Source organism: Myotis daubentonii, chromosome 15 (assembly GCF_963259705.1).
Source record: "Myotis daubentonii chromosome 15, mMyoDau2.1, whole genome shotgun sequence".
NCBI lineage: Eukaryota > Metazoa > Chordata > Mammalia > Chiroptera > Vespertilionidae > Myotis > Myotis daubentonii.
This window is the reverse complement of record NC_081854.1, coordinates 24579676-24589241: the sequence shown is the minus strand read 5'-3', so window position 1 is coordinate 24589241 and position 9566 is coordinate 24579676. Positions and strand designations below refer to the sequence as shown.

At 36.4% G+C, this 9566-nt stretch overlaps 1 long non-coding RNA gene across 1 annotated transcript; it reads left to right on the top strand.

The window, feature by feature from the left end:
- The first annotated feature begins 1422 nt into the window (after positions 1 to 1422).
- LOC132216361 (uncharacterized) lies at positions 1423 to 2399 on the top strand. The gene is made up of 2 exons (XR_009448736.1): positions 1423 to 2095; positions 2277 to 2399. It is a non-coding gene; the product is annotated as an uncharacterized LOC132216361 (long non-coding RNA).
- Positions 2400 to 9566: the final 7167 nt, after the last annotated feature.

The following is a 9566-nucleotide window of genomic DNA, read 5'->3' as shown; positions in this document are numbered from 1 at the left end:
GGGTCTTACCCGTTTTTGACTACCAGCCATCTCTGGGCCAAGTAGGGTGATGTGAGGTTCAGTTCTGTCTCCTTGGTAGCATATGTCCCTCCGGCCTCCATTCCCAGCAACTGCCTTTGGATCCCCTCGCCTACTGGCGGGGTCCTGGCATTGATCATAGGGAACCCAGGTTTCTTCTCCAGAGAGGGCCCAGCTTACGCCATTGGGCAAGAGACAGATCCATGGTACCAGCTTTTCATGATCTCAGCTTGAACAGAGAGCCTAGATAACAGCTGTAGACAATTGGAATCCTTTTGGCAAAAACAAAAAAGGTCAAGAGAGGTCAATACAGAATGCTTAAGTGCCTTCCCCAGGAGGGAATAAATCCCTTCATGTAAAACATTCAAATTCATTTGTAAATTTGGGATAAATGCACAATATACTGTTGTAATGAATCAAAAATCATTAATAAAACTTTGTAGAATAATACCATGTAAGAATATTCTTTGCTCTAGGTCATGACAACTTAATTTTAAACTCAAGGTTTGGAATGAGGAACCTAGTTTTCAAAAAAAAGAAGAAATTTACAGAAGCAGAGACAGTATGATATCTAAATTACAGTTCTGGGTCTCCAGAGCACTGAGTTGACAAGTTATCTGGAGCCCTCTGACTTTGGGATAGCTATGCTGTCCTTCCCAGGTAAAGGAAAAATGTGCCTTCTAACACCAGTATGAAACTATAGTTTTTACCTTTAAGGATTGTTACCATATTTCCTTTTACCGTGCCCCAGGTGGTCTCTGGGCTGTTTATTGTCTGGTTTGTCTTCCTCCTGTTCCTCATCTTCAGTGGACTGCTTGGAGTTGCTGCTCTCTGTGGCTGAGGTAGTTGATTGTTTACAGCTACATGTTATGGCTCCAGGTGCAAGATCTTCAGTCTGGCTAGATTCCTGATGCAGTTTAATATTTCTAGCAGGAATCCATACAGGTTTGGAAAAATTCTCTGGGAATATACAAGCGTACCCTCTGCCAAAGGTTAATAATGGGTCAGGTCCCTTCCATAAACCAGATTCGGGATTCTTCTATTTAACTAGACCATTTTCTTTTGTTTTATTCTGACACCAATGTAGCTCCATAGGTGTCTTTCCATCAGCATCACAAGTGAAAAAATTTAGAGTAATTAAAGCTAGGTGCAGCCTACCTGTAGGTGATTTCTCCATCATCCCCCTTTTTTGTTTTTCAAGTTGGGATTTTTAAAAGCTGATGAGACTCTGAAGCCTCTTTTAATAAAGCAACCAATTGATCAGCATGTGCATTTCCCTTAGTTAATGGGCCAGGTAATATGCTGTGAGCCCTGATGTGGGTGATATAAAAAGGGTATTTTCTCTGCTGCACAATCTGTTGAACTTGCTTAAATAGTAAGAATAAACTTTGGTCACCGGGCAGTTTCAATTCTACTTACTAGGCCCGAAGCATAAGAGGAATCAGAAATTATGTTAACAGGCTGTTGGAAATCTTGCAACGCAGCATTAATACCTTCTAATTCAATTCTTTGCACAGAAGTATGACTGGTCAGTATGACTCGGTCAGAATTTATAGTATGATAGGCAGCTTTCCCATTAGATGACCCATCAGTAAAAACAGTTAAAGCTCCAGGAATTGGTTCCTGCCTAGTGTTTTTTTGGTATAATTATGGAGGTCTTATATAAAAATTGTAGTAGTTTATATTTTAATAGGTGACAGCTAAGTTCCCCTGAATATCCACTTAGCCCAATTTGCCAATTTTAACTCAGTTTGAAATAACATTTATTCTTTTAACTTTACTTGTCCTAAGTTATGGACAGTAAATGACATTAATTAAATTTCTGGTATTAGTCTTTAAGTAAATTTACATAAACTTTGTTTAAGGAGGCAAAACACAAATTATTTAATTTAGCTTATGAGGCCCAATATATTGATTTTTAATTTTTGTTAGACATCTGAAGGAAACCTCTTTTTATTTCCTTCCAGACAGCTTGCTTTCTCACACAAGCAACAAATGTAAGGAACATGGTTGCCTTTTGTGATTTTTAACAAATACTGTCACAAAGCTATATATTTCAAGTGATTTTTCATTTATGGTGACTAATTATTGTCAGATTTAGTATTTTAACAACAATCTGTAAATGTTAGCAATTATATTTTAAAAGAGTATACCCTTTGGCTTATTTGCATATACAGAGGAATCATGGGAAGCCTTCAGTAACCTTTTCAGAAGAATTTACTTTACTAGGATTCAATTGCTTACAAGGATAGTAATAGGCAAAGCGAAGCAAGTAAATTTAGTATTTAGTAAACTTTTGATTTACTAGGGGTAAACACTGCACCACTTCCAGCCTAATTTAAAATGCAGTAGTGAGGAGCTTTTGTTATTTCAAATTACATGTTAAAATTTCACTGCTGTATTTTAAGAAATATTAAACAAAATAACTTGTTTTGCCCTTTCTCAGAGGCAAAAACTTAAAATATATTTATTAATTTTTATTTGATAAAGCTTTCCATGTGATTTCAAGTATATTAAATTTAGCTAAATTAAAAAATCCTTTAAAAAGAGAGAATAAACTTTTGAAAACATTTCAGGGCCCGTGAAATTTCTCAGTCATTCCTTGGTTATAGTTTTGAAATCCAACTTGAAAGACCATCAAATATATATATATATATATGATTTAAAAATTATATACTTCTTATAATTATTAAGATATCAATTAAATTTAAACTGGTTTTTGTATTAAAAATTTCAGTTGAGGTCATAAAATTAATCCTCTTTTTTAATCAGATCAATAAGCAACATATTTTGAATTCTAATTATTTCAGAGAAAACAAAAATTATTTTCTCAAAAATAAAATTTATTTTTTACTTTTAAGGCATGTAGCTATCATAATTAAACAATTCTTCCCAATTCAATCCGAATCTTAAACTCTTAGCTGGCACGTCAAATATTCAGAATTTCTCAATCAGTAACATTTTTAAGAATAAACTTCAAAAATGCAAGACATGACCGAGGTTTGGTCCCGCCGGCCTCAGCGTCGCCCGGGCTTAAAAGTCGCCTGGGCCGCGGGTTCACGGGGCTTGGCGGTCGTTTCCGCCGCGACGTGATGTTGGGGCAGAGCCACATCCGCGGGCATTCCTGTCTCTGCAGCGGGGACGGACCTCACTGGGGCCAGGGCGCCAGGACAGGAGCCCCTCGCCGGATGGGACGGCGGCGGTGAATGCGGTCCATCCCTGAGCCAGCTTCCTCCTGCAGGAACACGGCTTCGTGCGGAAGTTCAAGCCCCGGCCGGGCTGGCTGGCCTTCCTGGGGGCGGCGGGCCAGGTCCTACTGTGCGCCCTGGGGCAGCTCCCCTGACGGCAGGGACCCCGGGGGCTGGGAAACCTGGACTCTTGCGGGAGGGACGGCCCACACCCACTTCTCCTCCTTTTGCACAAACAGCACTCGTGGGGCAACTGGAGTGTTCCGGAGCCGCCGACACCGTGCCCCCCTTTCCACAAATAAATCGAATGTACGTGTCAAAAAACAAAAAACAAAACAAAACAAAACAAAAAATGCAAGACATAATCAACCAACAGATTTAATACTGTTCTCTAGATTTTGTACAAGGCATATTCAGATCTCAGTTAATTCAGTATTATGTCACTTCAAGATACCTAGGTATAAACTCCAAGGTCTTAAATTTCCCAGCAGCTTTGGAAAACCACACTTGAGGCTGGCAAGGCAGGCCTGGCCCAGCCTTTGATTTTAAAATGACCATAATTTTTTCCTCTGGGGAAGGTCAAGAAACAAGGTTGTAGCTACATTGTTTCCTGCCCCTTGCTTGCCTGTGGGAAGTTTCAAAATTGGCCTGGGGGAGGAGAGGGAGGGCTGTTTTCCCTGGAAGAACAGGTTTGGCCTACCCTGGACCAATCAGATGTAAATTGACCACATTCTTTAAGAATTTGCTACAGGCAGGAAGCAACTAGCCCCTTTTCTCATTAGAAATGTTTTGGCCAGCCTTTTCAATAAACAAAGGGCCGTTTTTTTACCGGGCTACTTAGATTTTAATAATTAGAGATTTTTATAATTTTTGAGATTCAAATTCAATTATTTTAAGGCATTTACTTTAGCAAATTTTTGTAACAGAGACAATTTTACTGAAATTCCTTTTAGAGGTCTTTTTAGGTTAGGTGGCTCAGGAGGCGGTGCAAGAAATAGAGAGTCCAGTGAATCAGAAAAGAAAGGAAAGGAAAAGGTTTATTTCTGCGTCCCCAGGAGACGCATGTACCCCAAAGACAGGGCACCTGGATTCACACCAATAGGGAGGGGGGGAGCGCTTTTTTTATACTGTGGTTGGGTGAGGGGCAGGGACATGAGCTGAGGAATTCTCTGCCTCAGGGGATGGGTGGGGTTATTCAGAAAGAAGTCAGTATCTTTGTGGGGGTATGTGGATTAAGAGAGAAGAAGCCAGTATCTGTGTCTGGCACGTTGATCTGTGAGAAATTCCAGGGGAAGTCCATTGTCTCATCACATGTCTGCATGTATCTGATCCTGGACTCTCTCCGAACTAACAGTCTTAAAGCTAGCTTTGGAATAGGCTTCATTAACATTATTATGGAAAAATACCAATCTTGTTGCTAGAATTTCTACCCTGGGTCAAATTTGCCATTTTCTTTAGGAAATAATCAGTCTTGGGTTTTATTCTGCACATTTGTAAAGAAATTCCAGCTCAAAACTATATCTAAATGTCCAAAATCGGAATGAGCACGCATTAGTTCCAGGCCAAGTTTCTCTTTACACATGAACAGAAATCCCAGACGCATTTTAAATTTTTGTAAAACTTTTCAATTACGCGAAGGAGACTTTAAATTAGAGGAGGCGTCCATATTGGATCACAATGTGCTCCCTTTTCCTTTCCACCACATTCTGCTTTGGGGGAAGTTTCAACAAATGACTCAGATGGCGTATTTGTTCCCAAAGTCATGCTTAATAGAAAAACAGATTTTAAAGTTTTTTCCTTTTTCGCTTTCCAAAGTAATAGCTAGCACCCAAGGTGACATTGGCTAGACTTTGCACTTCCCGACATGTTCTCAGGTAATTCTTAAACAGAACATTAAGTAATCTCATTGCGGGAGAACTTACTGCTCTGCGCTCTCCTGCCCCCTTTGAATCTCTCCAAACCAGAGAGAGATTCGGCAGCGGGGTTCCATTTCTTATTTCAGATAGATTCCAAATACAAATTAAGATAAGAAAACACATTAAGATGACAATGGCACTATTTTTTCAGCCTGATATAAAAGAGTACCGTTTTCAAGAAAAACAAAGGTCATGTTCCAAAATAACATGCAAAAACTGTAAAAGATTACCTTCTAAAATTTTAATACTTTAAACATGCAAATCAAAGGCCTATAATAAAGTTTCTTAAGTTTTTTTAAAAGCCAAATATACCTTTTTAAAGCCAAATCTACTTTTTTAAAGCCAAATCCTGCCCCGTTTGTTAGCCTCGTTAAGAAAACGTTCCTAGTGTACTTACAGACCGGGCCTTCTGTAATTGATCCTGGGATTGCATGCGGTAGAATCCCCTGCACCTTTTTCTGAGAGTTTTCCACACCTTATCAGTGAAAACTTCCTTTTCTCGCTCCAGCAAGGCCTGCACTTCCAGATTACCCTTCGGGCGCCAGATGTCGAGTAAGACTCTTTCCACATTCTGTGTGGAATAGGGTTCGGTATCTGAAGGAGGAGCCACACAACAAATGAGAGAAAAAGAAAGGAGATAATTTTGCAATATTGGGGGACCAGGCGGGAAAGTCCCGAAGGACTTCCTACACTGCTCAGGCTGCTCCAATCTTTCATTGATCTGGAGTAGCCCTTAGGGTAAGGAGGTTTCAATGAAACACAGATCAGCAAACAATTTCCAGGAATAGACAAAGTATCTGATGAACTCATCAATAGATTTGCAAGTGTAGGCAGAGTATCTGATTAGCTTATCAATAGATTTCCTGGAGTATCTGATTAACAATCATCAACAAGAATCTACATATAAGTATCTAAGGAATTAAGGGAACTAAGGTGGGGATGCTTCAACTAGTATTACCTAAATTAACTGAGTGGTTCCTAGATTAACTGGGTGGTGCACAGCCCTGACATTTGCTAGGACTTTCAAGCCCTGACCTTTTCTGGGACTTTCTAGGGCTACTAGTTCTTGGGGGTCTCTGTTTAAACTCAGTTAGTGAAGACAATGAAAGTACTCCGGAAATTATTGTGAATGCTTAGATTAGAAAACACATTTACAGAGTGTTCTGAGCTCTATTAATTTGCAATCTTAAGTATTCTAAGTAATTTCTTTAAAAAAGCCATCAGAATGAAGAGAATTTAAAATGTAAACAGTAAACTAGCCATTACAGAGCTGTTTGAACATGTGTTCAGTGTATTTATGGTCCCCGTTTTGTATTAAGGTTCTATTTACTTGTTATTCAATTCTTCCATATACATCAGAGAACAATTACAGTGTTTATTATTGTGAATTCTTAGAACAGGAACCACATTTACAGAGTGATCTGAGCTCTTTTAACTTATATTCTTAAGTATTCTAAATAGTTTCTTTAAAAAGGCCTTCGGTTTGATGGGAATTGAAAACGAAAATAGTAAACTCGTTATTTCAGAGCGGTTTGAACGTGATTTCTGTTTTTTTATGTTCCCCGTTTTGTATTAAGGTTCTATTTACTTGTTATTCAACTGTTCAATATACATCACAGAAAAATTTTACGGTTTATTATTGTGAATACTTAGATTAGTAAACACATTTACAGAGTATTCTGAATTCTTTTAAATTATATTCTTAAGTATTCAAAGTAGTTTCTTTAAAAAGCCATTGGAATGATGGGAATTGAAAATGTAAACAGTAAACTCGCCATTTAGAGCAGTTTGAACATGTGCTTAGTGTATTTAAGTTGCCCATTTTGTTTTATGGTTCTATTTACTTGTTATTCAAGTGTTCCATATACATCACAGAAAAATTCCAGTATTTATTATTGTGAATTCTTAGAACAGGATCCACATTTACAGATTGTTCTGAGCTCTTTTAACATATATTCTTAAGTATTCTAAGTACTTTCTTTAAAAACGCCATCAGAATGAAGAGATTTTAAAATGTAAATACTAAACTCCCCATTACAGAGTTGTTTGAACGTTTGTTCTGTGTATTCATGTTCCACGTTTTATATTAAAGTTCTATTTACTTGTTATTCAAGTGTTTTATATACATCGAAGAACAATTCCAGTGTTTATTATTGTGAATTCTTAGAACAGAAACCACATTTACAGAGTGTTCTTAGCTCTATTAACTTATATTCTCAAGTATTCTAGTTTCTTTAAAAAGGCCTTCGGTTTGATGGGAATTGAAAACATGAACAGTAAACTCATCATTTCAGAGCAGTTTGAACATGTGCTCAGTGCATTTATGTTGCCCATTTTGTATTAAGATTCTATTTACTTGTTATTGAAGTGTTCCATATACATCAAAGAACAATTCCAGTGTTTATTATTGTGAATTCTTTGAACAGTAACCACATTGACAGAGTGTTCGGAGCTCAATTATCATATATTCTTAAGTATTCTAAGTACTTTCTTTAAAAACACCATCAGAATGATGAGAATTCAAAATGTAACCAGTAAACTCGCCATTACCGAGCTGTTTGAACGTGTGTTCAGTGTATTTATGTTGCCCGTTTTGTATTAAGGTTCTAATAACTTGTTATTCAAGTGTTCTATATACATCACAGAGCAATTTCAGTGTTTATTATTGTGAATTCTTAGAACAAGAACCACATTTACACAGTGTTCTGAGCTCTTTTTCCTTATATACTTTAGTATTCTTAGTTTCTTTAAAAACTACATCAGAATGACGGGAATTGAAAATGTAAACAGTAAACTCGTCATTTCAGAGCTTTATACGTTTTTTCAGTGTATTAATGTTCCACATTTTGTATTAATGTTCTATTTACTTGTTATTCAAGTGTTCTATATACATCGAAGAACAATTCCAGTGTTTATTATTGTGAATTCTTAGAACAGGAACCACATTTACAGAGTGTTCTTAGCTCTATTAACTTATATTCTCAAGTATTCTACTTTGTTTAAAAAGGCCTTAGGTTTGATGGGAATTGAAAACATGAACAGTAAACTCGTCATTTCAGAGCGGTTGGAACGTGTGTTCAGTGTATGTATGTTGCCCGTTTTGTATTAAGATTCTATTTACTTGTTATTCAAGTGTTCCATATACATCACAGAACAATTCCAGTGTTTATTATTGTGAATTCTTAGAACAGGAACCACATTGACAGAGTGTTCTGAGATCAGTTATGTTCTTATGTATTCTAAGTACTTTCTTTAAAAATGCCATCAGAATGATGAGAATTCAAAATGTAACCAGTAAACTCTCCATTACAGAGCTGTTTGAACGTGTGTTCAGTGTATTTATGTTCCCTGTTTTGCATTAAGATTCTATGTACTTGTTATTCAAGTGTTCCATATACATCACAGAACAATTCTAGGGTTTTTTTATTGTGAATTCTTAGAACAGGAACCAAATTTACAGAGTGCTCTGAGGTCTTTTAACTTATATTTTTTAGTATTCTAAGTAGTTTCTTTAAAAATGCTATCAGAATGACGGTAATAGAAAATGTATACAGTAAACTCGTCATTTCAGAGCTGTTTATACGTTTTTTCAATGTATTTATGTTCCCCGTTTTGTATTACAGTTTTATTTACTTGTTATTCAAGTGTTCCATATACATCAGAGATCAATTCCAGTGTTTATTATTGTGAATTCTTAGAACAGGAACCACATTTACAGAGTGTTCTGTGCTCTTTTAACTTATATTCTTAAGTATTCAATGTAGTTTGTTTAAAAAAGCCATAGAATGATTGGAATTGAAAATATAAACAGTAAACTCGCCATTTCAGATTGGTTTGAACATGTGTTCAGTGTATTTATGTTTCCCATTTTGTATTAAGATTTATTTATTTGTTATTCAAGTGTTCAATATACATCACAGAACAATTCTAGGGTTTATTATTGTGAATGCTTAGGTTACTAAACACATTTACAGAGTTTTCTGAGCTCTATTAACTTGTATTCTTAAGTATTCTAAGTAGTTACTTTGAAAACTCCTTTAGATTGATTGGAATTGAAAACGTAAACAGTAAACTCGTCTTTTCAGTGCTGTTTATATGTTGTTTCAATGTATTTATGTTGCCTGTTTTGTACTAAGGTTCTTTTTACTTGTTATTCAAGTGTTCCGTATACATCAGAGAATAATTCCAGTGTTTATTATTATGAATTTTTGAATAGTAAACACATTGACAGTGTTCTGAGTTCAATTATCATATATTCTTAAGTATTCTAAATACTTTCTTTAAAATCGCCATCAGAATGACGAGAATTTAAAATGTTTTAGTGAAATCCCCTTTACAGAGCTGTTTGAACTTGTGTTCAGTGTATTTATGTTCCCTGTTTTGAATAAAGGTTCTATTTACTTGTTATTCAAGTGTTCCATATACATCACAGAGCAATTCCAGT